Source organism: Canis lupus, chromosome 23 (genome assembly GCF_048164855.1).
Source record: "Canis lupus baileyi chromosome 23, mCanLup2.hap1, whole genome shotgun sequence".
In the NCBI taxonomy this organism is placed as follows: domain Eukaryota; kingdom Metazoa; phylum Chordata; class Mammalia; order Carnivora; family Canidae; genus Canis; species Canis lupus.
In genome coordinates this window covers 42,405,335-42,432,394 of record NC_132860.1, presented here as the reverse complement: position 1 = coordinate 42,432,394, position 27,060 = coordinate 42,405,335, and the positions used below count along the sequence as shown (strand labels likewise).

The 27,060-nt window shown below is 35.0% G+C and overlaps 1 long non-coding RNA gene across 2 annotated transcripts in view; it reads left to right on the top strand.

Annotated features, from left to right (window-relative positions):
* The first annotated feature begins 14,560 nt into the window (after positions 1–14,560).
* Positions 14,561–27,060, top strand: part of LOC140615598 (uncharacterized) — a 33,925-nt gene continuing 21,425 nt past the window's right edge. The window contains exons 1-3 of one of the 2 annotated variants that reach the window (XR_012016095.1): positions 14,561–14,736; positions 14,976–15,125; positions 20,732–21,539. This is a non-coding gene — a long non-coding RNA (uncharacterized lncRNA). Of the gene's footprint in view, positions 14,737–14,975; positions 15,126–20,731; positions 21,540–27,060 lie in introns of those variants that run through there. The other variant, XR_012016094.1, reaches the window with a different exon arrangement.

The window sequence follows — 27,060 nt, the reverse complement described above, 5'->3', positions numbered from 1 at the left end:
GCCTTTGGCTCAGGTCATGATCTGAGGGTCCTGGGATTGAGTTCCCAGTCGAGTTGGGTTCCCTGCTCAGCAGGAAGCCTGTTTTTCTCTCTCCCTCTGCCCTTCTCCCCTGCTTATGCTATCTCTCAAATAAATAAAATCTTTTTTAAAAAAAGAAAATCAGAAGAAAGATTAAAGGGTGTTATGCTAAGTGAAATAAATCAGGCAAAGACAGACAAATACCATATGATTTCACCCATATAAGGAATCTAAAGAATGAAACAAACAAGCAAAAAGAAGAAACAGACCCATTAATACAGAAAACAATCTGATGGTTATCAGAAAGAAGGATTGTAGGGAAGTAGGCAAAATCGATGAAGGGGAGTGGGTGATACAGACTTCCAGTTATGGAGTGAATAAGTCATGGGTCTGAAAGGTACAGTATAGGGAATATAGTCAGTGATATTATAATAGTGTTAAATGGGTACAGGTGATAACTACACTTGTGAGCACAGCATAATGTAGCTATAGTTTTTTTGAATCACTATATTGTACAGCTGAAACTAATGTAACATTGTATGTCAACTATATGTCTCTTTAAAAAAAAAGAAAAATCTTAAAGAAGGGAAAATACAGTACTATTAAAAAATCCTTATGTAAGTGGACCCTTACAGTTCAAACCTATGTTGTTTAAGGGTCAACTGTGGTTTATTTCCTTGTCTATATATCCTTTTGTACCTCCTTGACTCTTTTCAGTGGTGTATCCTCACTTCTTTTTTTTTTTTAAGATTTTATTTATTTATTCATGAGAGACACAAAAAGAGAGAGAGGCAGAGACACAGGCAGAGGGAGAAGCAGGCTCCATGCAGAGATCCCAATGCGGGTCTTGATCCCAGGACTCGATCCCGGGACTCCTGGATCACGCCCTGAGCCAAAGGCAGGTGCTAAACTGCTGAGCCACCCAGGGATCCCCTGTATCCTCACTTCTTAGCATAGTACTTAATCATTTGAATTCAAGAAAGAATCAGGATTCTAACAATTGTTAGTCTGGTCAAATAATTTCCTGCAAAGGATTTGTAAATTTGGAAAATAATAGATATGATGAAGATAAAATGGCATATCTAATACCTGCCATAATATTTCTTTAAAAAATAAAGATTATGGGGACTCTTGGGTGGCTCAGTGGTTGAGCATCTGCCTTTGGCTTAGGTCGTGATCCCAGGCCCTGGGATCAAGACCCAATTTGGGGTCCCTGCAGGGATCCTGCTTCTCTCTGCTTATGTCTTCTGCCTCTCTCTCTCTGTGTCTCTCATGAATAAATAACATCTTTAAAAAAAAGGATAAAGATCATAAATTAATGAATGGTTTTTATTAAAGTCATGATTTTGGAATTACCTTTTAGAAAAATAGCCCTCTGTTTCTATTCCTATTTCACCTTGAAAAAAACGGTGTAAAGCACTTTTTCCTTCTTAAAAATGTAAGCTACCAAGGGAATAAAGATAGTACTGTGTCTATTCTAAATTTGGGTAGACTGAGATAAGAGATTTAAAATATTAAAAAAAGCTATAGTGTTTATCCATTTTTAAAGTTGTTTTTTCCTATGTATTTTACAATCCAGGGTTCCTAAAACAAGAAAGGCAGTTAACAAAAGGATATTATTATTGAGCAATGGCAGAATAAGGGTTCTTAAGCCATTGAGACATATTTTCCTAGAGAGGAAATCATATTATGAGAAAAAATGAAATTGTGCATTAGTCAAGGCAATGTTAATTAAAATTGGGGAAATAGTATCAACAATTCAGTCTTGGATATTACTTAATCATAAGGAAGAAAAACAATATGGATAGTGTGAAGTAAATATGAGATCTTCTTGACATCTAATTACTCACCTTCTCAGTTTCCTTTTCCACAAATGACAGTACATTTTCTGTCATAGTCTAATTTAACAAGAAACCAGGTCTAAAATACATCTTGGACTAAAACCGATCTATGGGAGTCAAAGTGGAAGACAGGAAGAGGAAGGGTTAGATTATAAAGACTAAAAATTGCTTTTCAGAGATGATATGCATTTAGTAGAGCATAAAATGAATTTGATCTGAGTTGAGAATTCAAAACGTAAGAGCTTTAAGAGATTGTTAAAAATCCCAGTGCCTACGTTTAAGAAATCTATTTTCCACCTTAGAGATTTAGAAAATAAAAACTACATGTCAGTAGAGGACTGAGGATAGGGCTTTTTGGCTTCTGGAAAGTCTTGAATGAATCACTTAGTGTCATATGAGAAATAGGTGTTATTCCTATAAAATCCATCATACTATAAAAGCAAAGCACTGCAAAGGACCTTTAAAAGTCAACTTAAGCATCCCCCTGTCTGCACACATGCCAATTTGAAAATTATTCCAGACTGGTTTTATAAGACCTTAATAAATATTTCCTTATTCCATTAGTAATCTGGTATAGTACTTAACAGTTTCACTGTCAGAAAAGTCTTCCTAATATATCGTTTAAATCCCTTTTGCTTGAGTTTTAGTCTTATCTCTTTTCCTTTTCTTTTCTTTCTTTTTCCTTCCTTCCTTCCTTCCTTCCTTCCTTCCTTCCTTCCTTCCTTCCTTCCTTCCTTCCTTCCTCCTTCCTCTTCCTTTTCCTTTCCTTCCTACCTTCAATTTTTTAATTTAGTTCTCTATAGAGATAGACAACAGTTAGTCATCGTACACTGTCTTTATCTTATATATACTTAGTCACTAGTTATTTCTCTTTGGTTGAATAATCTCAATTATTCAAAACTTCAGTTATTCTTTTAGACCTTTTTGAAAGGTCTATTTTTTTCTTACCTAGATATTAGTTTCTGTTCTTCACTCCCCTTACACTGTGTCAAAGATTCCCTTTTTACTTTATTATTTGAGTTAATGAGTTAAAGCAGACTGTAGTTTTTCATACAGAATTTGATCAGTGACTAAATGTAAGCATCTCAACTGTCTCTCAGTTTTAGTACGCAAATAATGTAGTGTTGAAAAATTGGAAAACAAGCAAAAGAAAAATTCACTCAAATTCCACTATTCAGTGGTTATAATTGTAAATATTTTGCTGTATTTTCTCTGGAGTGCTTCTAATTTGAATTACTTATGCTTTATATATTATGATTGTTTTCCCATATCAATGAAATTACATCTTAGAAGTAGTATTATGTGTTGCAGAATTATTTCCCACATCAATTTGAATAGAGTAGGAAAGCAGATGTAGAAACACACAAGCAACCGGATTACAGTGTACAAAGTTCTATAGTAAAGATGTGATAAAATTCTAGTGAAAGGAAGCAGGACTTTTATTCTTAATAACAGTGTAGAAAGAACAGGGAAGATTCCACATGATGTTTTAGTGACTATTGGAGGGTGAGTAGAATTCCTTTCACAAAAAATGTGAGACACTAAATAGAGGCAAAAAAAGAATCATGTGTAGGCATTAAAGTATGAGAGAATCCTATGTTCGGATATAGCAGCGGATATCCCACTAGAAATGCAAAGACTTGAGAGAAGCTTTGAACAGGGGGAGCTATTTATCTTTTCTCACCTTTTCACTTCTACATTGAATAAAAATCCAGACCACATTGGCGTTGATTAAACTAGGATTAGACCCCAGGTCATGGCTTTTGTCTCCTCCTTTAGTGCATGAGGGATTGTACGATTCTTTGTGAGCATGAAGTTGATACTGAGGCTATCACAGAGGACACTGAGTGATAAAATTAAATTAAAAAAAAAAAAAACTTTTGTTTTATATAGCCCGAGTTCAAAGAACAGTAAATTATAGAGAGATTATTTCAATCTCAGTCTTCTCTACTTATGTGGTCTGCCAAAAATACTAAAATTTGAAGGAAGGTGGTCAAAAGGTACAAACTTCCAGTTACAGGGTAACTAAGTAGTAGAAATGTAACAAACAACACAATGATTATAGTTAATACCGCTATATGAAATATAGGGACATTCTTAGGAGAGTTGGTTCTAGGAGTTCTTTCCCATAGCAAAGAATTTTTTTTTCTTTTGATTGTATCTCTAGGGGATGATGGATGTTAACTACTGTGGTAATCATTTCACAATATATTTAATCATGTACTACCATGCTATACACCTAAAACATACACATTGATGTATATCAATTATTTCTCAATGAAACTAGAAAAAATACTGAAATTCCCTGAATCTTAGGGGCCTTATCCAGTAAATGGGGGTAAAATAAGACTTCCTTATAGTGGGGCTATGAAAATTGAGATGTACACGATGATCTTATGAGAAAGTCCAATTGGTTCTCTTCAACTCTAACAATATAAAGAATTGTTGATTCTTTATCCTATCTTTCTACATTATGTCCAAGTTCTTTGCCCAACTAACTAGGAATTTATACGTGTCCCTGGTATTTCATAAAGCAATATTGCAGGGAGGTAGTTAAAAGAGTTTTAGTAGGTTTTGCTTCTCACAAAATACCTGTACATCTTATTGATAAATTATCTAAGTATTTTTAACTTGGATAATCTTATAAGGACTAGTCTAGCTATAAGTTCTTTTTCTTAATGGCTTTATTGAGACATAATTCATATGGAACATTGTGTAAGCTTAAAGTGTGGAACGTGATGATTTGATATTTTGATACACATACATCAGAGAATGATCACCAAATAAATTTAGCTAACACCCGCATCCCATCACATATTTACCACTTTTTTTATATATGTTGAGAATATTCAAGATGTACTCTTTTAGTAACTTCCAGGTATGTGATAATAGTGTTATCAACTATAGTCACCATGCTATATATGTAGATCTTATGAACTTATCGTGTAACTGGAAGTTTGTACCCTTCCACCAACATCTCCCCATTTTCTATTACCCCTAGTCTCTGACAGCCACCATTCTACTGTTTCTGTGAATATTTAAGACATGAGGACTAGATGTCAAACACATTTAAGTAGGATAGTTTTATCCATCACTACCTCAATTTTTTTTTTTTTCTGTTTGGTGTCAGGTGCTATATCTCAAGTTTTCTCTTCTAACATTCTTACAGTTTATCTTCCTCTCAAAGCCTCTTTTTGATTAAATACTTTCTGAAAACCTGCTGAAGCCTCTTTTTGATTAAATACTTTCTGAAAACCTGCTGGAATAACACTTCTATTTATATGTATTCAATATGCTTTCACAAAGGATGCTTTATTGCTACTCACTTGCATGTTGTCATATGGATCTAACACAAAAGAATAGATCTACTAATGGAGCTGAATATGTAAGAATATGTTTATTCTGAGTGCATTACCATGCTTCCCTATAGAAAGACCACAGTAGAAAAACTGTGCTACCTGCTGGAAATTAGAAAGCTGAGAGATGCAAGTGGATGGTAGAGGCCACTATTTAATGACTACCTACTCAATACCACATTGTTCTGGATTATTTATATGCATCTGATTATCTAATTCTCCCAACTGACTTGAGGCAGAGTTCTTAATATGAAAATTCAGAGATGTGAAACATTGAAAAATAGGCCTAGAGTCAGACAGCAAAATAAAACAGGACCAAATATGGCAAGATTTACTTTTGTGGGTCCTTTCTAGAAGAAGTTGAGTCCATAATAAAAGGAGAGTATATAATGTAAATATAGAAGTTAAAGTGGAGAGGCAGGACACTTCTCCAAGTAACTCTCAGTAGCATTATAAATTTCTCTGCTAGTCTCACTGAGAAAGACCTACTCACCCAGGTTGGGAGCTTCCATATACCTGGTCTGTTGCTCTGGAGCTTTAACACTCTTAGAAGACATGGTAATTGTTTAAAAGACTGTTTTCCACATGTATTTTCAGAAACTCTGTGCTCCTGGTCATTAGACTCAGTCTGGCAGAAAGCATATACCAGGATAAATGTAAAATGTGTCTAAAGATAAACTACTGTTTGGGTTACAGGGCTCTTTGCTGCCTAGCTCAGTACTAAATTTGAAAAGTCACTTTCTAGTTTCCTATCTAAGCTGCTACTTGCAGATTTTAGCTGTAAAAATTGACATCAACTTTCCATTATCACGCTCAGAACAAAGAAAAGTAGTGTATTTTTTTTTTTTTATGATTGGAATGTCTGGGAAATAGCCATCTCATTGATACTGTAGCAGAGCTGATCCGTATCTCCTCTGTGTTGCAAATGCATTTGTTCTAGCAAGTGAATAATGAAAAATAAATTACTCTTTCAATGCAAAACTGCCTGAGACTTGAACTCATGTGTTAAGAGCCTTTCATCATGTTTAAAGATATCTATCTAGTGGAAGTTAATATAACATTGAGCTCTATTCATTTTTTCAACTCATGTGAATTACATCTTAAGACAACAAGGTTGTTCCTGCCTTACTTACTTTCCAAAAGAACCAATTTGAAAGTGAAAACTATATCACACTGCCTATTATGTTTTGAAATTTTATGATATATACTTTGCAATTTGGTATTGGTATTACAATAGGGCCTAACCTATGCATATGGAAAAGATAAGTATGAACACACCATTAAAAATGAGTCTTTAGGTCATCTGTATAAAAGCTAGAAGTACTCTGCCTTTTGAAAATGAATACAGTTACATTCTAAACTATGTACTCCCTCTACTTCCTTAAAAATACTAACGCTACTGCTATATAATCATAACACTAAAATGGAAAATTTAAAAAAAAAACACTATTGAACTGTTCTAAAATAATACAATCAGGAGTGCCTGGGTAGCTCAGTTGGTTAAGCGTCTGACCCTTGATTCTGGCTCAGGTCATGAGATTGAGCCCCATGTTGGGTTCTGTTTGCTGAGTGTGGAGCCTAGGTAAGATTCTCTCTCCCCCTCTCCCTCTGCCCTCCACTCATGCATGCTCTTTCTTTTTCTGTCTCTAAAAATAAAATAAAACAAAATCATATAGAGAACTTTCTCATGTGATAACTAATTTTTTGTCCTTCATCTTTCCTGTCATCCATTCCAAATGCTCTGCTTTAGAGCTCCATGCATGTATATAAACATACACATACACATATATATCTTTCCTCCTAAAATCTTCTACTAACTGAGTTTTCATAATTGCAGAATTCTAGAATTAAGACCATTTTTGTTTACTTGTTTGTCGGTCTTTCTTTGTGGAGTGTTTCTGAAAGCACTGAACGTTTCTTGTGTTCTCTCTATTGTTCTTGTGTTCTCTATTGTTATGATGTGTAACATTCCTACATGGAAGAACCATGATGAGGTTACTTATATAAAGTCATATGTCCCCGGTGGCGCAGCGGTTTAGCGCCGCCTGCAGCCCGGGGTGTGATCCTGGAGACCCGGAATCGAGTCCCACGTCGGGCTTCCTGCATGGAGCCTGCTTCTCTGCCTCTCTCTTCCCTCTCTCTGAATAAATAAATAAATAAATCTTAAAAAAAAAATAAAGTCATATGTCATGTTAGTAGCAGATTTGGAACTCAAAATATCTTTTGACCCCCTACTTACATATTGTTTCATTTTGTGATACCTCCTTTACGGTGTATCATTTGTGTAGCTGATGTGATATTCAAGCAATTCACACAAGGCAGCTCTTATACCATATACGGATGCCCTCACCAACAAAACCATACCTCACACAGTAGTATAAAGGTTTTCCCTCTGAGTCCATAGTCCCCCAACCCATCATAATAACTATGATCCTCAAAATAAGTTATAGAGATTATCACAATAATATGTAAAAAGAGCACATTTTGTTTTTATTCTGAGTGCATTACAGAGTGATCTTATTTCTATCCAGTGGAGAATGGATGTTCCCTTTCTCTTTTTTTTTCCTGGTATACAACTAAATCTAGCCATCTCTAGAAGCTCATGGCCTCCCGGCAACTGTCCAAAGTTCAATCCTAAAAGTGACTCTATCTTTCAAGTGTACATTATTTATAGTTTATTTTTTTTAAGAATCATTGTTTTTTATTTTTGAGAGTATGAGCATGGGGGAGGGAGAGAAGCAGACTCCCTGCTGAGCAAAGAGCCCTATGAGAGCTCCATATCACCACCTGAGATCATTACCTGAGCTGAAATTAAGAGTCAGAGCTTAACTGATTGAGTCACCCAGGCACCCCAAATTTATTTTTATTGTTTGCACTACTCTTCCTTCTGTTTCTTTTTTTTTTTTCTTTTTAAAAGATTTTTATTTATTTATTCATGAGAGACAGAGAAAGGCAGACATAGGCAGAGGGAGAAATAGGCTTCCTGTGGGGAGCCTGATGCAGCACTTGATTCTAGGACCGCAAGATCATGATCTGAGCCAAAGGCAGATGCTCAACCACTGAGCCACCCAGGTGCCCCCCACTAAGCCACCCAGATGCCCCTCTTTTGTTTCTAATTGTGAATCTACCAACTTATAAAATGCAAAACTGAAAAATAAATGCTTAAGAAGTACTGTAAATACACTGTGTAGAGCCTACAATGGCTTACTGTTCTATGTAGACATTCATGGCTTAAGTCAGAAAAACTGAGTTTCTTTTTTAGCTGAAGACTCGTATCTCTTTCCTCAGTCTTTTTTTTTTTTTTCTTTGTCTCTTCCATCAAACATTTCAGGAATAAAAGTGGTGCTTCACAATTAGTTTTGTTCTACTGCGAGTCTGCAGGGTTACCTTTAAGGCTTTACTTCTACAAATCTCACGTTGTATACTAATATGATTATATTTTAGGTACAAAGCCAATTTTTTAGGATTTCTATAAGAACCAACCAAAATATTCTCCTTTATGTTACTCCTTTATTTTTTTTTTCTTTCCCACATAGATTAATTCTTATGTTTATTTTTGTAGTAGGATCTTTCCTGTCAGGGCAAATCAAAGGTTTACCTTACTTGTGCAGATGATGAGGGTATGTGGGCTCCTGGGAGATAGGGCAGACAGAGGCTAAGGGGAGACCACAAGATGAAGGGCATCTTGTCTGATTTCCTGCTGTAAGATACAGGTGAATATAAATGCCAATGACTCTGAGGGAGTGTGGTTCCCAGACATGGGTGGAATGAAGTTCAGGGTAGTGCAGGGGGCTGTGGGGAGTACAGACTTCAGAGCCAGCTCACTACTGTGCCCCTCTACCCCCAAACAGTGCTGGGTCCCTCTTCTCAGCTACTGAATGCTGCGTCCCAAGGGAAGAGGAACTTAAATAAGCCTTGAGTAGGAGCCAAGTTGTCTAAACTTACCCTCTGTGCCCAGTGGAAGTGATGACACAGTTTGGCTTTCCGTGAAGAGTATACCCATTGGGAACCTAGCTCCTAAATAGGGGAAACCTAGGAGCAAGGAGAAAGAAACATGGAGTTTGGGGACTTGGTCCATTCCTACTACAGGGGAGAACACCCAAACACCCGGGCCTTCCAATAGTAGCCTGCGCCCTGTGTGGCCCAACTTCCTCCCCGCCACCACAACTGGGGGCCTCTGCTAAGGCCTGGGGGCCAGAGGCTGTGAACAAGGCCCAGTTGAGGCTGCTCGACCCCTGTGGCAGCACCAGATCCAGGCAGAGGTCACCCTGCTTCCCTTCAGAGAACACAGGCTGTAGCCCAGAAGGTGCAGTGCTCCAGGACACAGCTCTGCCCACGGTGGATGGAGGCAAAGGGCCAGGCCTGTGCCAGACCTGCTGGGTGGTACTGATTGAATCTCTCAGGCCTCCTGGTGCATGCCTCACCCATGTCAGTAGGTGATGTTGTAGATGCAGGCCTTCAGCTGTGGCGTGAAGCTCAGGAAGGGCAGCGGCTTGTGCTTGGCAACTTTGGCAATACACACTTGGCTACAGTGCACCATGGCAGGTAGGCATTGAACGGGTCCATGTTGCACAGGAAGATGGAGTGCATAGGTTGCTCACGGCCATGTTACAGCTTGAACATAACAAAAATTCAAAGTCTATATGTTACACAGAAAACCTGTCTTGGGTAGCCGTAAGCCTCTAGATCAGTTTTTCTTCCTTTTCCTTCTAGTTAGACCTCTATATTCCCCTTTATCCTTCCTTTACAACTCAAATCTGAACAGTCAACTCATTCCTTGGTTTCTTTCTTATCCCTGGTTTTCCTCTTGGAAAATCGCTTGACTCAATTCAATTATTCAATCACCATTTGGTAAACATGCAGCCCTAGTTTTATCATATACTGAGAGTGAACCCATCTATTCCCAGAGCCTCTCAGTAACCAAGCTCATGTGATTGCTATATGAAACCAGATTGTCAGTTCCATTAATTTACCCTCATACATAACCATAACAAAATCTGGGATATTCCTGTCTGAAATAAAGATATCCTAAGCCAAAAATTAACTACAAAATCATTTGATGAACTAGAATGAGAACAAGAAAACTGGGTCAAAGTTAAGTGGCATCTGGCAAAATTTAAATAGTATAGTATAGTGCAGAGGCTCTCAGATTCTGCTGTCAAATCCCAGCCTGAACAATTACTAGCTGGGAAGCCTTAGACAAATTTTTTAACTTCTCTAAACCTTAATGTGCTTATTAGCAAAATGGGGATGGTGATAGTAGCTTGCTTCATATTAAATAATGCAGCATATGAAATATTTAGGATAATATCTAACCTATAGCAAGTATGATCCTGTTTGTCCAGCCTCACAGTGAGCATGGTGGGCTCATCATAGTTAAAAACTTAACTAAGGTGACTTCTTTCCTAGACACTGTGTATAGGCATTGGCCATGCCATTATTTGTCACCATGCCTCCCCTTTTATCTTGTCCAGAGCTGACCAATAATCTTTGTAAGTTAGGCATTGTTTTCTTTAAATCTGTGTTGGATATGTTAGTCAGTTTTTGCATGCCCATGAAACATTCTGCCTCCTGAAGGTTATCTTGCACATCTGCTGTGAGCTACACAGCACTAGGTTTTACAGTTTAACTTTTAAGGCATGGCTATATTCCCCAACTTCATCCTCATTTGGAAGGCTTGTTATACCTCTGTGTATAAAACCCAGTGCTCTCATGGTGACAACATTTGGATAAAGTCATGCAGTGTCAGTACAGGCTTTAAAAAAAAGACAAAAAGCTGCAGGAAAAAACACTGCCACAGAGGCTAGAGAAAATGCGTTTCAGATCAGCAAACCAACCAGACAGAGTTGGCATCTCCGTGGTCTGCAGGGACAAAACACAAAACCATTAAAACAAATAAGGACACTACTCTTCTCAATCTCTTTAGTTTTTTTCTGGCCAAATTATTAAGAATAAATATTTTTCCTATAAGGCTGTCCTATTTGTTTTTAAGTATTGTATATTGTCCTACTTGCCATTTCAGTTATAGTAGTAAATGAGTTACTTGTCACAACCAGTAAAAGCACTATGTCATAGATTTCTTTTGAAAAGTTTTTTTGAAGGTTGGAAATACAGCTGACAGATTTCCTATTAGATTTAATTTACACAGAGAAATTGGACATGCATGGCTTGAGAGAATTTTATGTCATATCCCAGGTGCCCTGCAGACCTAGGATTTTGGGGTCACAACTCTTCTTACTTAGAGGCACAGCAGACTTCTAAAACATCCACATGAGTGACGGCTTTGGCTTTCATGCCATCAAGTCCTGACTAATCAGTCCTGAAATTGTGGGAATAAGACAAATGTTAGACACATTGATTAATTGTGCCACCTGGAAAAATACTTGATAATTATTCCCTCTTAAAAAATCCAGAGAGATGACAGATAGATGGATGTGTGTATGTATATAATTTTGATTTTGATATTTACAAATGTACATGCAAAATAATTCATCATTTCAATATTTTCATTTCATAAAATGATATAAGAAGAGAGATTCTCCTCCACTACGCTTATCCATATCCACTAGTACTACCACATACTTCTCATTTGGTACTGATTGAATCCTTGTCACAGGGTTGGGACAGTTCTCATTCCCAGGTAGGATGGATAGAGTGAAATTCAGTGATTTTAGATAATTAGGTCCAATCTCTCAGTGAATGGCAAACAGACTTAAAAGCCCAGAGTTTTTAGCTTTGTGTTCATTGTCCTTCTGTTTCATTCATTTCTGTAATAAATGTACTTGCATAAAAACATGCATTTTCATTTTAGACAGCATTCATAAAGTTATAGTTGTGGAAGAGAGGTGAAGGCATATATTGTGATAGGGAGAGGATTAGTCCGCAAAAATATTTCACAGTTTTGAAAATTGGAAATGAAGATGAATGAGAATATAAAGCTCCTCTAGATACAGTACTCATGGACATTAGTGAGAGTGCTGGAGGAGGAAATTCGGGAATAGAATTCTAAAGACTTTGACCAGAACTTCAGAGAAATCAGACTTCACAAGTATGATGCCTAAAGGAGTAAGATGTCAACAATGTGGTAGACGCACTAAATGAGACAATCTAAGGTTGTGAGTGGTTGAGCCATTATACAATACTGCATGCATGAGCAGACCCTTTAATTTACCAGGAAATTAAAATCAGGGTATGAATATCCCTTACTTGTTTTAATTGCTACTTTGGGCTCTATATAGCCTTTGCTTGGGATTATTTCTGAATATATATAGTGAAAAATCCAAGTTGGCTGTCTGTCATTTTCAGGTACAGAAATTTGTCTGAACTTATTTTAGGAAGAGTAAAAATATATTTTAAGTCATTTTATTTCTTTCAAACAGCATTTAAATTTAAAAAAATGTTTAAATCCACTGCTTAGGGAAAATCAAATCACTTTGAAACACAGAGGCTAATATGAGATAGAAATTACTGGGTATCTCCTGATAATGTCATTTCTATCAAAAGAAGTGCTGTGACAGAAATTTCAAAGGGTTTCAAATGCAAAATTACAGTTGGTAGAAATTGGCTTTCACAAAAATAAAGGCAAAAAAAAGTAAAAATAGCATGATGTTTCCATTTGCTATGTAGTCCTGTTGAGTCCCTCAGGTGTTCAGACATCTATCCTCAGTCTTCCTCTAATGGTTTGGAAATGAAGCTGCTGATAGCTACCATCAACAAGCCCCTGTTTCTCTACTCCTCTGTTTTCTTTTTCTCTCCGCAGACATGCTCAGTTGCATCCTTCAAGCCTCCATCCCCCAATGTGGCCTGCATGGCTTAGTGGTTGAGCATCTGCCATTGGCCCAGGGTGTGATCCCAGGGTCCTGGGAGCAATTGCCACATAGGGCTCCCTGCAGGGAGCCTGCTTCTCCCTGTGCCTATGTCTCTGCCTCTCTTTGTGTGTCTCTCATGAATGAATAAATAAAATCTCTAAAAATAAACAAAATGGCTTGACAATAAGGTAGAAAGGCAACACTATAATGATTTTGCTCAATTTTCTCTCATTGATGCAAAACCAGTTGCCACCACATTTTCATTCTATTGTCTGTGCTTTTGTGAGTATTCATGATATTTTGATTTAGATCTAATTTCTGTTGTAAGAGAGACCATGCAGTAGTATGGGAAAAGCGTACATGATCTCTGTCACAGAACTTGATGCATGGAAATCAACAAGTTAAAGTCTTGAGTCTCAGTTTCCTCTTGAAACCACTTTTTAATATTGAAGTATGATATATATATACATATATATTTATGAGGTATAACATATACAAATCATTGTCAATGCATTTAAATCCATATATTCCTCTCAGTTTACCTCATCTTCTCAGATCTAGACTTTCCTAAATAACAGAACTATGCCTATAATTAAGTGAAAAATTGGTAAGGATGATGATGAAGAGATGGGAACAAATCTTTCTATCCATAGATCCTCCAATTAAATACCAGTTTGTTTGTTTTTTCTGAGCCGATCATATATTATCAGAGGCCCAACAGACTAGTGGGAGCAAAGAGTGGAAAAGTTAATGAAAGTGGCAGGTCAGAGACTTGTATTAAAGATGGCTAAATTAAAGACCACTCAGAAGCCAGAAAGAGAGCAAAGCATCAGTCCTCAAGAAAATGAATTAAGTTCAGCCGCTGAAAGATAAGCACTCTTGTAGTCATTAATGTGCTCAGCAGATGCTTATTGAGGATCTACCATATGCCAGGCACATTTCCAGGGGATTCAAGGGGAAATGGACCAAGCAAAAATCCCTACTTTTGTAGGGCTTTCTAGATAGTTGGGAAGAAGGGAATGAAATGATACAGATGATTAGGGTTAAAGAGTTAAAAAGAGGAAAGGAAAAGGGCATGAAAGTACAAGTAGTATAAGAAAGTGAAGTGACATTTAAATAAATCTCTGAAGGAAATGGGTTAGTGATATGGGAAGAGCACTGCAGGTAAGAAGCTGAAAATGCAAAGGACCCTGAAGCAAAAATGCCTTGGATGCTGGAGAATGGTGAACAGACCAGCGTGGCTACTGCAGTGAAATGATGCAGCAGAAGTAGAAGGAGCTGACATCTGTTCGGAATACCAGGTAGGGCCCTATGGGTTAATTCCAGGGTTTTGTCTTTTACTTTGAGTGAGGTGAAATTCTTTGGAGGATTTTGAGCAGAGGAATAACATAAAGTCAAGAAGCTATAGTAAGACTGGTGGAATCCACACACACAGCCAAAATCAAGAAAAAAGGAGTGCACCATATGGCAGGGCAAAAGAAATGTGGAAAACGTAAATACCAAGAAGAGGGTTGGGATAACACAGAGTTCCAGCTCTCCCAACAGGACTTCCACTACTTTTTCTTGATTCCTGATTCCTTTGAATTTGATGAAAAATGGTTCTGAATGCATAGTCTGCAACAGAGTTGTGTAGTCAGGAAAAAGATGAAAGCAGAGTAATTAGCAATAAATAAATATTTTCATAGTTCTCAGTTGTCTTCAAATCTTCGAAAGGTACTATTTTCTTTCTTTCTTTCTTTCTTTCTTTCTTTCTTTCTTTCTTTCTTTCTTTCTTTCTTTCTTTTTTCTTTCTTCTTTCTGTTTCTTTCTCTTTCTTTCTTTCTTCTTCCTTCCTTCCTTCCTTCCTTTCTTCCTTCCTTCCTTCCTTCCTTCCTCCCTTCCTTCCTCCCTTCCTTTCAGATTTTATTTATTTATTATTTATTTATTTATTTGTTTATTTATTTATTTGACAGAGAGAGAGAGAGCACAAGCAGGGGGAGCAGCAGAAGGAGAGGGAAAAGCAGGCTTCTTGTGGAGCAGAGAGCCCGATGCAGGGTTTGATCCCAGGACCCTGGGATCATGACCTGTGCTGAAGACAGATACTTAACCAACTGCCCCAACAGGTACCATTGTCTAATATCTAGTTTTTTCATCTCTCTTTACATGGGCTAGAGAAAACTGTATGTGAGTCAGGAGGAGAAGATAGAGAGTATTTTCTGAGAACATTTGGTCCAGGCTGCATTCAGCTTGAAGATCTAGTTGATTCTACTTAAATTTTACAAAAAAGAAAAAAAAAAAAAAAGGTGCTATGAGATGTTGGTTTCTTTTTGCTAATTTTTAAAAAACAAAAAATGGAACCATGACATGTTTGGAATTCCAGGCAATAATATCTGATGATTAGTAGGCACAGAGGGCCAAACACTTTTTTAAAAAGTTTATTTTATTATAGTAATAATACTTAATATGAGAGACACTCTTTTAATGAATTTTTAAGTGTATGGTGTGACTGATGATAGGTCAATATTATCTAGCAATGTAGCTCTCACTCGTCTATTTTTGCTTTTGTCGTCTGTGCTCTTGGTATCATATCCAAAATATCATTGTCAAGATCAGTGTCAAAGAAATTTTTGCCTGTGCTTTCTTATGGTTTCAGGTCTTACATTTAAATCTTTACTCCATTTCAAGTTAATTTTTATGACTGGTGTAAGGTAGGGGTTCAAGTTTATTCTTTTGCGTGGGGATATCCAGTCTTCTCTGATTATTGAAGAGACTATCCTTTCCTCCATTGTCTTCTTGATATCCTTGACAAACCATATATGTATGGTTTTATTTCTGGTCTATCTATTCTGTTGGTCTGTAAGTCTATCTTTATGCAATATGACACTATTTTGATTATTGTAATTTTGTGATACATTTTGAAACAGGAAGTGTGATGCCTCTCACTTTGTTCTTTTTTCTCAGGACTGATTTGGCTGTTTGTGGTCTTTTGTGGTTCCATGTGAATTATAGAATTTTTTTTTATATTTCTGTAAAAAAAAATACGAGTGGAATTTGGTAGGGATTGCATTGAATCTGTAGATTACTTTGGGGAATATGGATATTTTCACAATATCAAATCTATCCATGAACACATGGTTGCCTTTCCAGTGTACTTTAATTATTAATTAATTTAATTATTATTTAATTTCATCAGTGTTTTGTAGTTCTTAGTATACAAGTCTTTCACTTCCTTAGTTAAATTGATTCTTTTTATTCTTTTTGATACTGTTGTAAATAGTTTTCCTAATTCCTTTTCAGATACTGTGCTGTTAGTGTATAGGAATGAAACTGATTTTTGCTTTTGATTTTGTAGCCTGCAATTTTACTGGATTTATGTATTAGTTCTGAGAGGGTTGTTTTTTGTTTTTCTTTTCTTTCCTTTTCTTTTTTCTTTTCTCTTTCTTTCTTTCTTTCTTTCTTTCTTTTTTCTTTCTTTCTTCTTTCTTTCTTCCTTCTCTTCTTCTTCTTCTTCTTCTTCTTCTTCTTCTTCTTCTTCTTCTTCTTCTTTCTTTTTAATGGAATCTTTGGGGTTTTCTATGTATAAGATCCTGTTGTCTGCAAACAGGAACAATTTTATTTTTCTTTCTTTCTGATTTTGATGCCTTTAAAAATTTTTCTCACCTAATATATCTAGGTGACAAATATGGCTAGGAATGCCAAAAAACTGTTGAATAGAAAGTGCTAGAGTGGGTATTCTTTTTTTCTGATCTTAGAGGGACATATTTTAATTTTTTTCACCATGGAGTATAATGTTTGCTATATAGGCTTTTAGTGTATGAACTTTATTGTGTTGAGGTAGATTCTTCCAATTCTTAGTTTGTTGAGAATTTTATCCAGAAAAGATATTGAATTATGTCAGATGCTTTTCTTCTTTATGTATTGGGATGATTATGTATTTTTTATCTTTTGTTCTTTTATTGTGTTGTATCACATTACTTGATTTTCATATGGTAAAAGAGTCTTGCATTTTCAGAATAAATCCCACTTAGATGTGGTATGTGATCCTTTTAATGAGCTCTTGGATTCAGTTTGGTAATTTGTAGAGGATTTTTGCATATATAAATCAGGTTATTGGTTTGTCAGTTTCTCTTCTTGTGTTGTCCTTGTTCTTGTGTCAGGATAATGGTAATCTCATGAGTTTGGAAGTGTTTCCTCTTATTTGATTTGAGCACTTGAGAATATCTTCCTTAAATATTTAGTAGAATTCACCAGTGAAACCATCTATCCTTTTCTTTGTAGGGAAACTTTTGATTGAGGATTTTTTTTTTTTTTTTTTTTTTATTTTTTATTTATGATAGTCACAGAGAGAGAGAGAGGCAGAGACACAGGCAGAGGGAGAAGCAGGCTCCATGCACCGGGAGCCTGATGTGGGATTCAATCCCGGGTCTCCAGGATCACGCCCTGGGCCAAAGGCAGGCGCCAAACCGCTGTGCCACCCAGGGATCCCTGATTGAGGATTTGATCTCCATAGTAATTATGGGTCCGTTCAGACTTTCTGTTTCTTCCTAATGTAGTCTTAGTATATTATATGTTTCTTGGAGTTTATCCATTTCTTCTGTATTGTACAGTTTTCTGGTATATAACTGTTCAATATTGTGTTTTGTGATTCTTGTTTTTCCCCGTGCCAGCAGTTATAATGTCTCTTCCTTCAGATCTGATTTTATTTGAGTCTTTTCTCTTTTTCCTTAGTTTAATGATTTGTCAATTTTATTTTTTAAACCATCAAACTCGTTTTTTTTTTCTTTTTTCTATTTTCTATTTCTTTATTTCTATTTTAATCTTTGTTATTTTCTTCTTTCCACTTAGTTTGTTCTCCTTCTAGCTCCTGATGATGTTGAGTTAGATTGTTTGAGATCTTCTTATTTAAATGTAGGCATTTATTGTTATGAACTTGTCTCTTAGTATTGCTTTTGGTACATCCCATAAGTTTTGGTATATTGTGTTTTCATTTTCATTTGTTTCAAGGTACTTTCTAATTTCCTTTTCAATTTTTTCTTTGACTCAAAGCTTGTTCAGGAGTATATTGTTTAAAATTCATTTATCTGTAAATTTTCCTTTTTTTATGTCAAATTCTAGTTTCATTTTATTATGGCTGGAAAAGATAGTTGGTATGGCATTGATATTCTTGAACTTATTAAGACTTGTCTTGTGAACTAACATGATTTATTCTGAAGAAAGATCAGTGTTCACTTGAAAAGAATTTATTCTGTTGCTGTGGGGTAGAATGTTCTATATATGTCCTTTAGGTCCATTTTGTCTATATTCTGAAGTCCTGTTTCCTTATTGATTTTCTATCTGAGGTTTTATTCATTATTGAAAGTTGGGTATTGAAATACCCAACATTATTGTATTGCTTTCCATTTCTATTCAAATAGAAGTAAATTCAATTCCATTAATGTTTTTTCAATTCTATTAATGTTTAGTTATATTATTTTTTGCTTTATATATTTAGGTTCTCAGATGGGTGCATATATATTTATAATCATTATATCTTCATGGTAGTTGACCCTTTTATCATTATATAATGTTCTTTTTTATCTCATAACAATTTTTGAATTAAAGTTTCTTTTGTGGGACAGCAATAAAACTACTCTTGCTCTTTTTTGGTTACCATTTTTATGGAATGTATTTTACTATCCCTTCACTTTCAGCCTATGAGTATCCTTAAACCTAAAGTGAGTTTTTATAGAAAGCATACAGTTTGTCTTAGAAAATCTGTTCAGCCACTCTGTTTTTTTTCATAGTATACATATTTTATTTTATTTTTTTCCACATTGTAATAAATCCTGGAGATCTACTAGGTCAGTGCATGCAACTCTACTCAATTCCTTTTGTCTTATTTTTTAATTGTGCTATGGTTTAATATTCTCTTTTAAAATTTATTTACATATTTTTCAATAATTTTTAGAAATATATTTGACATACAATATTATGTTAGTTTCAGTGGTACAACATAGTGATTTGATAGTTATTTACATTGTGAAATACAAATGTGGTTACCATCTGTCATCATACAGAATTATTACATTATTGACTAAATTATCTATGCTGTACTTTCCATCCCTGTGACTTCTTTATATTACAGTTGAAAATTTGTACCTCTTAATCCCTTTCACATATTTCATCGATCCTCTCAGCCCTCCCCTCTGGCAAACCTCAGTTTGTACTCTGTATTTATGAGTCTATTTCTTCTTCTGTTGTTGTTATTATTTGTTTGGTTGTTCATTTTGTGTTTTAGATTTTACATATAATTTTTAAGTTTGTTTATTTATTTTTAAGTAATCTCTGCATATAAGTGAAATCATTTATTTGTCTTTCTCTGACTTATCTCACTTAGCATTATACTTTTAGGTCCATCCATATTGTCATGAATGGCACTCTATGTCTTTTGAATAGGAAGTTTAAATCATTTACATTTAAAGCTATTATTGATAGAGAAAGATTTATTATTGCATTTATGTTGTTTCCTGTTAATCTTATATTTCTTTTATTTGTCTTTTTCTCTCTTGATGTCTTCTTTTGTATTTTGCTGTTTGTGTTGGTATCCTTTGGTTCCCTTTTTTGTGTGTTTGTAACTTCTATAGGTATATTTACCTTGGGAATTACATTAAGAGTCTTATAAGTCTGTTTAAAATGATAACAACTCTATAACTTCTTCCTCCCATGTATACTCTCTTGTTGTTGCCATAATTTTCATCTATTCATATTGTATGTCCTTTTTATTTTTATTTTTTAGATTTTATTTATTTATTCATGACAGACAGAGAGAGAGAGGTAGAGACACAGGCAGAGGGAGAAGCAGGCTCCATGCAGGTAGCCCAACGCGGGACTCAATCCCGGGTCTCCAGGATAACACCCCGGGCTGAAGGCAGCACTAAACCGCTGGGCCACCAGGGCTGCCCTATTGTATGTCTTTTAACATATTTCAGTTATAGCTATTTTTAATACTTTTGTCTTTTAACTTTTATGTCAGAATAAAGTGACCTACCCACTACCATTACAGTTATGCAATGTTCTCCATTTATCTATACCAATGAGTTTCAACATCAAATAAAATGAACTCAAAGAAATCCACACTGAGACACATTGTAATTTAATTATCAAAAGTCAAAGATACTGGGATGTGGTGAGCGCCTTTGCCTTTGGCCCAGGGCATTATCCTGGAGTCCTGGGATCGTGCCCCACATCAGGCTTCCTACATGGGGCCTGCTTCTCCCTCCGCCTATGTCTCTGCCTCTCTAATTCTGTGTCTCTCATGAATAAATAAATAAAATCTTTTAAAAAAAGTCAAAGATAGAATTTTGAAAGTACTAATAGAAAAATGAATCGTCACATACAGGGCCCATAAAATTTTTCAGTAGAAACCAGTATCCCAGAAAAATGTGTGATGATATATTCAAAGTCCTGAAAGAAAAAACAGACAGAAAACTCCTATCCAGGAATTATTATGCCTAGAAAAACTTTCCTTCAAAAATGGAGACATAAAGTCTTTCCCAGATAAACAAAAGCTTAGAGAATTCACTACCATTAGACTTGCCTTATAACAAATGCTAAAGGAGTCCTCCAATTTGAAATAAATGATGCCAGACAATGATTTGAGTGATATATGTATATTATGTTTAATTATCATGAACATTATCATGTGGTGTGCATTCTTTTCATATTTTTCTTTCTTTAATTTTTTTTAAAGATTTTATTTATTTATTCATGAGCAACACAGAGAGAGAGAGACAGAGAGAGGCAGAGACACAGGCAGAAGGAGAAGCAGGCTCCATGCAGGGAGCCCAACGTGGGACTCGATTCCCGGTCTTCAGGATCCTCTGCAGGCGGCGCCAAACTGCTGCACCACCGGGGCTGCCCTTTTCATATCTTTCTATGTGATTTATATTTGTCCCTTTTTGGCCACCATGTATCTTAAATACCTTTTCTGTATTTTGGTAATCTTCCTATAATGAATCATAATTTCCCAAGATAGAAGCTAAAAACTGGTTTTCTAGCCTTTATTATATCTTATGACTTACTTTTCTCCAATTAGATGCAGTGATAAGAGAGGGTAATATGAAGTAAGAGGTGTTCAGTTGACCCCGTTTTGCTGTCAAAGAGGTTGAGGACAATGAAAATATTGCATAAGAGTGATAAGCTCCTAATAATAGTGTCCTGTGTGTGCTCATTGTCTAATACTGCAAGCTGTGTTTTCTGGGGGCAGTGGTGGTAGGATCTTGTATGTGAAATCAGTGGCCTAGAGTTTTTGCCATTAAAATTGGTTTTATATCTCTGGTTCTGCATCTGTATCTCTGAAATACATAGTATTTAAGAGTCTGAAATACATAGTATTTTTTGAAGACAGAGGTTGGCATTGCCTGTTTTTGTAAATAAAGATTTATTGGAACAGAATCACACCTATTTATTTATACATTATCTATGGCTGTTTTTGCTAAATTGTAAGGCTTGAGTGTTTTCAACAGAGACCATCTGGTAACAAGGTCTAAAATATTTAATCATGGCTCAGAGAGAAAAGTTTGCCTTAATAAATACTTACCTTAATAAATTCTCTGCTTTAATAAATACCTTTCTGTTTTAGCTAATTATAGAGTTGGTTGTGTTCTGTGCAACAAAGGCTCTGACTGATACAATCTATTTCAAAATTGAGGAAACCAGGCCACTATGCATTTAAATAATATTCTTGGGATGCCTGGGTGGCTCAGTGGTTGAGTGTCTGCCTTTGGCTCAGGGCATGATTCTTGAGTGCCCAGATCGGATCCCACATGGGGCTCCCTACATGGATCCTGCTTCTCCCTCTGCCTCTCTCTCTCTCTCTCTCTGTGTCTCTCATGAATAAATAAATAAAATCTTTAAAAGTAATAATAATAATAATAATAATAATAATAATAATATTCTCAAGTTCACATATAGTTAGTAAGTAGTGAAACCAGTATATAAACCCTAGGTGTCAAATTCAGAGTCCAAATTTTTAACTAAATACTCTATTTATTCTGTTTTGTTTTATGCTAGCATTAGAGTTGATGATGTAAAGCTTTGAGACTCTTGACTGAATTTTTCAGTTTTTATTCAAATATACACATTGATAGAAACTTGACAAATTTAGGAACTTTCTCAGTTTAGCTTCATCTGTTGTGGGTCAGGTTCAGATAAAAGCTGTTTTAATCAATGCATACCTTCTTAATCTTAGGTTGTGATTTGTTATTAACATTTTTGTTTAAATATTGTGCTAATTATATTTAATAATTTTTAAGCCTCATGTTTAGCATAGGCTATTTTCCTTTTGGTTATTCTTAGGGATACTAGTACCCTTCCAAAAGCATTTTTATTGTCAAATCTTAATGGATTAGCTCAATGCCAGGTTGAATTTCTAATTCTTGCTCTCAGAAGCAAATGATTGGCTATAACTAAATTAATTTGTTGAAGAAATATAAACAGCATCAAATCACCAGGTGATGATAATTCCCAGTATAGTTTTTATGTAATCATAAAAAATGATTTTATGAAACTTAGAAATGCATAAGTTTAGTTCATATGAGAGGACTTTTACTGTCAAAATTAAAATTTGGTAAGTGGACATTAAAACATAAAAATAAAAACAAAAAATGGTGTGAACTCTAAGTCCTGGACCAGTTTTCTCACTATCTGCAGCCAATTTGCATCACCTGGGAATTCAATCAGACATCTTAACCATCTGTAATTTCTAGACCTTTCATACCGATTTCCTTCTAATTAATGGAATTTTATTTCATACTTTTCTATGTTTACTTGTTAGACCTGGTTTTAAAACCCCAACAAAGCAACTGGGGAGGGAGACTGATTCTTTATAGATAAAATATATGACTTTAATACTAGGACTGTAAGTAACTGGAAATAATGACATGAGAATTTTTGTCAGCATAAGATGGCAAAAGTCAGAAAACATTTAATTTTAGTTTACTCCATTGTAATACTCTCTCCACAGGAAAATTGATTTCTTTTATTATAAAATTTAGCAGACTGAAGCAATCTTATACCATTGACACATTGTCTGACTTTGAGGAATGAAGAAAAGAAACAAAGGTATTTTGGCTATTGATGTGTAACTGCTTTGAGAAAAAATCAAAGCAGTGTTTCCTAGTTGAACTTACTTAACTGTCTAAATTCTGATCATCTTTTAGGTCAAATATGTACTAATTGATGGAAGAAATGTACAATGGAAAGTATGATTTATGAATTTCTTTAATCATTTCTAGAAAAATATGGTGAATACTCTCTCTCTCTCCCTGTAAATGAGAGATTGCTCCACAGGTTTTTGGAGGCAAAAGCACTCAATAATCATATGTATGTAAAAAATTAAATAGTATCTTTACTTTGGTTCAGGTTGCTGAAATGTCTTGGGAAAAAGGGATTTCTTCACCTTTAGATAATTTGCGTTCTTCTGTCAGTGGGGCTTAGTGTGTGTAACAGTAAAGCTACCACATGGTATCATTGATGAGGTGAACTGGCTCCTTTATGTAAGCAGAGCAGAGTTGATATTTCAGCTCCTTAATATGCTCTCTCCCCAAAATATTGACAATTTTGGGGGGAAAATGATTTCTTGTGTCTTGCCTGTGTTGCAAGGCCATTCTTCATCTTATTAAAATGTGCATATAATAATGCATGATGTGATTGGATGTCACTCATTTCAATCCCACTGATCACATAGTATCTGTTAGTCCCAGCTTAATTTGTCAAGGTAAGACAGTTTAGTTTAACAATAGAAGCAAATGAGCTCAGTCATCTCACAATTCCCAAGGACAGAATCTGCTTTTTAATTTTTTTTGCACGTTTTACTGCTCTTTGTAATTATTGAACTGGGTCCTCAATTAGCAATCTGTTGGGTATGTTATTTTATGTGAAGGGCCCACATGACATAACCATGAGAGAACACCAAATTGGACCACCACATAACAAGGAAAAACTAGGGGATCCCTGGGTGGCGCAGCGGTTTGGCGCCTGCCTTTGGCCCAGGGCGCGATCCTGGAGACCCGGGATCGAATCCCACGTCAGGCTCCCGGTGCATGGAGCCTGCTTCTCCCTCTGCCTGTGTCTCTGCCTCTCTCTCTCTCTCTCTGTGTGACTATCATAAATAAATTAAAATAAATAAATAAATAAATAAATAAATAAATAAATAAAAACAAGGAAAAACTATTAACTAGCTTCATTTTAATACAAATTTCATGGGGCATTTTAAAAATATACAAATCCATGTGCATGAAACCATGAATTTGATATTTTGTTCTTTTCTTCTTGCATTAGGAGTAAACATTATAACTTGCTTCTGTATTTATTCTCCAGCATAGTCTTCATTGCTGATACTGATATCACACAATATGTGAAAAAATTATATTTGTGAAAAAAAGATAGAGAGAGGAGATAAGAGACACAGATCATGATGACCAAGATCCTAGAAGGATAAAGGCTTGAATCACAATTGCAGGACATTCTATCCAGCACAAAAATGTTGATTTTCTTTTTAAGGTTTCTGAGAACTCTGAGTATCAGGAGGATTTTTTTCCAATTTGCTAGTGGAGAGAGAGGGGAAAGGATTCTGCTAGAAAGAGTGGCTATTTTAGAACACTAAATCTGTAAGTCTTAGGAATCTCCTTAGATGTATGCTTCAAGGACATAATTCAGGGCTCTAGTGGGTTTGGAGAGAGAATCTTTTAATTGATAGTGAGGTCTTTAAGCATTGAGCTTCAAAGCAGGGCCAGTGACACTTTGATCTTAAAAAGGCTCAAAAGAGAGAGTCATGATTCTTTCAACTACAGAGACTGATTCCAATTAAATCTTTGGGCTACCAAGGGAGCATTGTATCTGACTCTAAATAAACACTGATGCTCAAATGCATTAAATTTTGAGGGACTCAAAGATAAGTAGGCACCTGGTGTTGAGCTTTTGGCCACTTTGAAGGAGTCCAAGCAAAGGTACACTTGGTGGCCAACTTGATGAGTATATTAATGAATACAAAAGGAAGTTTAGGCTAAAAGAAGGAAGTAAAACAAAGCAAAACAAAATTATTCCTTTACACATTTTCTTTTCTTTTTTTTAAAGATTTATTTATTTATTTGTTTGTTTATTTGTTTATTTATTTATGATAGACATAGAGAGAGAGAGAGGCAGAGACACAGGAGGAGGGAGAAGCAAGCTCCACGCAAGGAGCCGGACGTGGGACTCAATCCTGGGACTCCAGGATCATGCCTTGGGCTGAAGGCAGGCACTAAACCGCTGAGCCACCCAGGCTGCCACTGTGTTTTATTTTTTAAGTTGCCTTTTATCATGTATTTTTTCATTATCGTGAACTCAACTTAGAAATCTTCTAATTTTCTAATGTATTGTTTTGAGGTTAATGTCATATTAAATAGACCATCCTCAGCTTGAGATCGTTCAGTTACTCTATATATCATTATTTTTCTAATACTAGTATGGATTCCCTACTAAGGTTCAGTATATATTCCAATATGAATTGATTTTTGTCTTTTAAATTTTATCACTCCATTTTTACATTTTAAAGATAGTTTCCAAGTTGTATAAATGTTTTATAAAATAACATGGATTTACCAAATTATCTAGTATGTTATGTTGTCATATTCTGGTTCTATGATATATTCCAGCTTATCTCTGGACTTTTCATTCTGTTGCACTGATCTGTTTATGCATATACTAAGTGACATTTTAACTATTTTAGCTTTAAACTTTAAACTTTATAATAATATTTAAATATATATTGTGCATAGTTCCCCCTCAAAATCATAATGGCTTTTATTACAAAATAATACTACCATTGATCTAATTCTCCCAAAAAAATCTCTTTGATATTTATTTTGGATCAAGTAGATTTATAAATTAACTTGAGCAGATTTTAAATATTTATGAAGCTGGGTCTTCCTATACAGGAATGTTATAAAACTTTCTCTTTGCTCAGTGGTCTTTTTGGGACTCTCAGTAACATTAACTGCTTATTTATTTTTCATAGATATTTACTATATTTGTTATTTTCCTAGATTTTTAATTTTATTTTGTTGTATTTAATTCTAGGGACTATTATATATGGACTTTTTTATTGGTTTATAAATTCTAACTAGTTCTGGTTTGTATTATAAAGTTGATTAATTTCTGTATTTTAGAAGATCCTCCTAGTTGATGTATAAAATAACATAATCCTATGCATTCAATCATATACTTTGCCAAAGAAAAAAATGTATTTCCTTTGTTCATATTTATATTCACCTTATTTTTTTCTTATTAATTACATTGACTAGTACAGTGATTTCCAGATATCATGAAAAAATATTCTTTAATGGGTATTTTTTCTTTCATTTTTTAAAAACACAATAATATAAATATTTCTTGTGGATATCCTTTTGCTTTTTTTAACTTTGGGTTAATGTCTGCATTTTAATGGAAGGAAATACCCATCTGTTTCTTCTTTGCCCTCCCCAGGCATAGCTGTTTTATTTTATCAAGTGCATTTGATAGTTACTTACATAGCTGATCATCTTAATTTCTCCTCTGATTTACTGATATTGCGAATAATACCAACAGGTTTTCTAAGATGAAAAAGTTCCACCATTCTAATCTGGGCCTGGTGTTTTCTTTGAAGAAATTAAGTTTCTTTAATTATTCTAAGCAATTTGCACAGAATTTCAGCTTTTCTGGAGGCAGTTGAGGTAATTTCAAGTAAATTATTCTTTTTAATCCAGATTTTCAAATTTATTTGCATGGAGTTTAGCAGTGAAATGTATCTTTATATTATAAATTTTATTAAGTCAGAATCTATCATTTCCCCTAATATTGTTAAATAACAAAAATTTATATAACATGATATACATTTTAAAAAATATAAATACATATAATATATAACAAATTTAAAATAGTAAAATAAAATAATTTTAAATAAATCTCATGGTAAGCCAGGCTAAGATTAAAATATTGGAGATCTATGCAAGAGTTTGTATGTATGAGTTTCTCGGGGATATATTATTGTTAATTGAAATG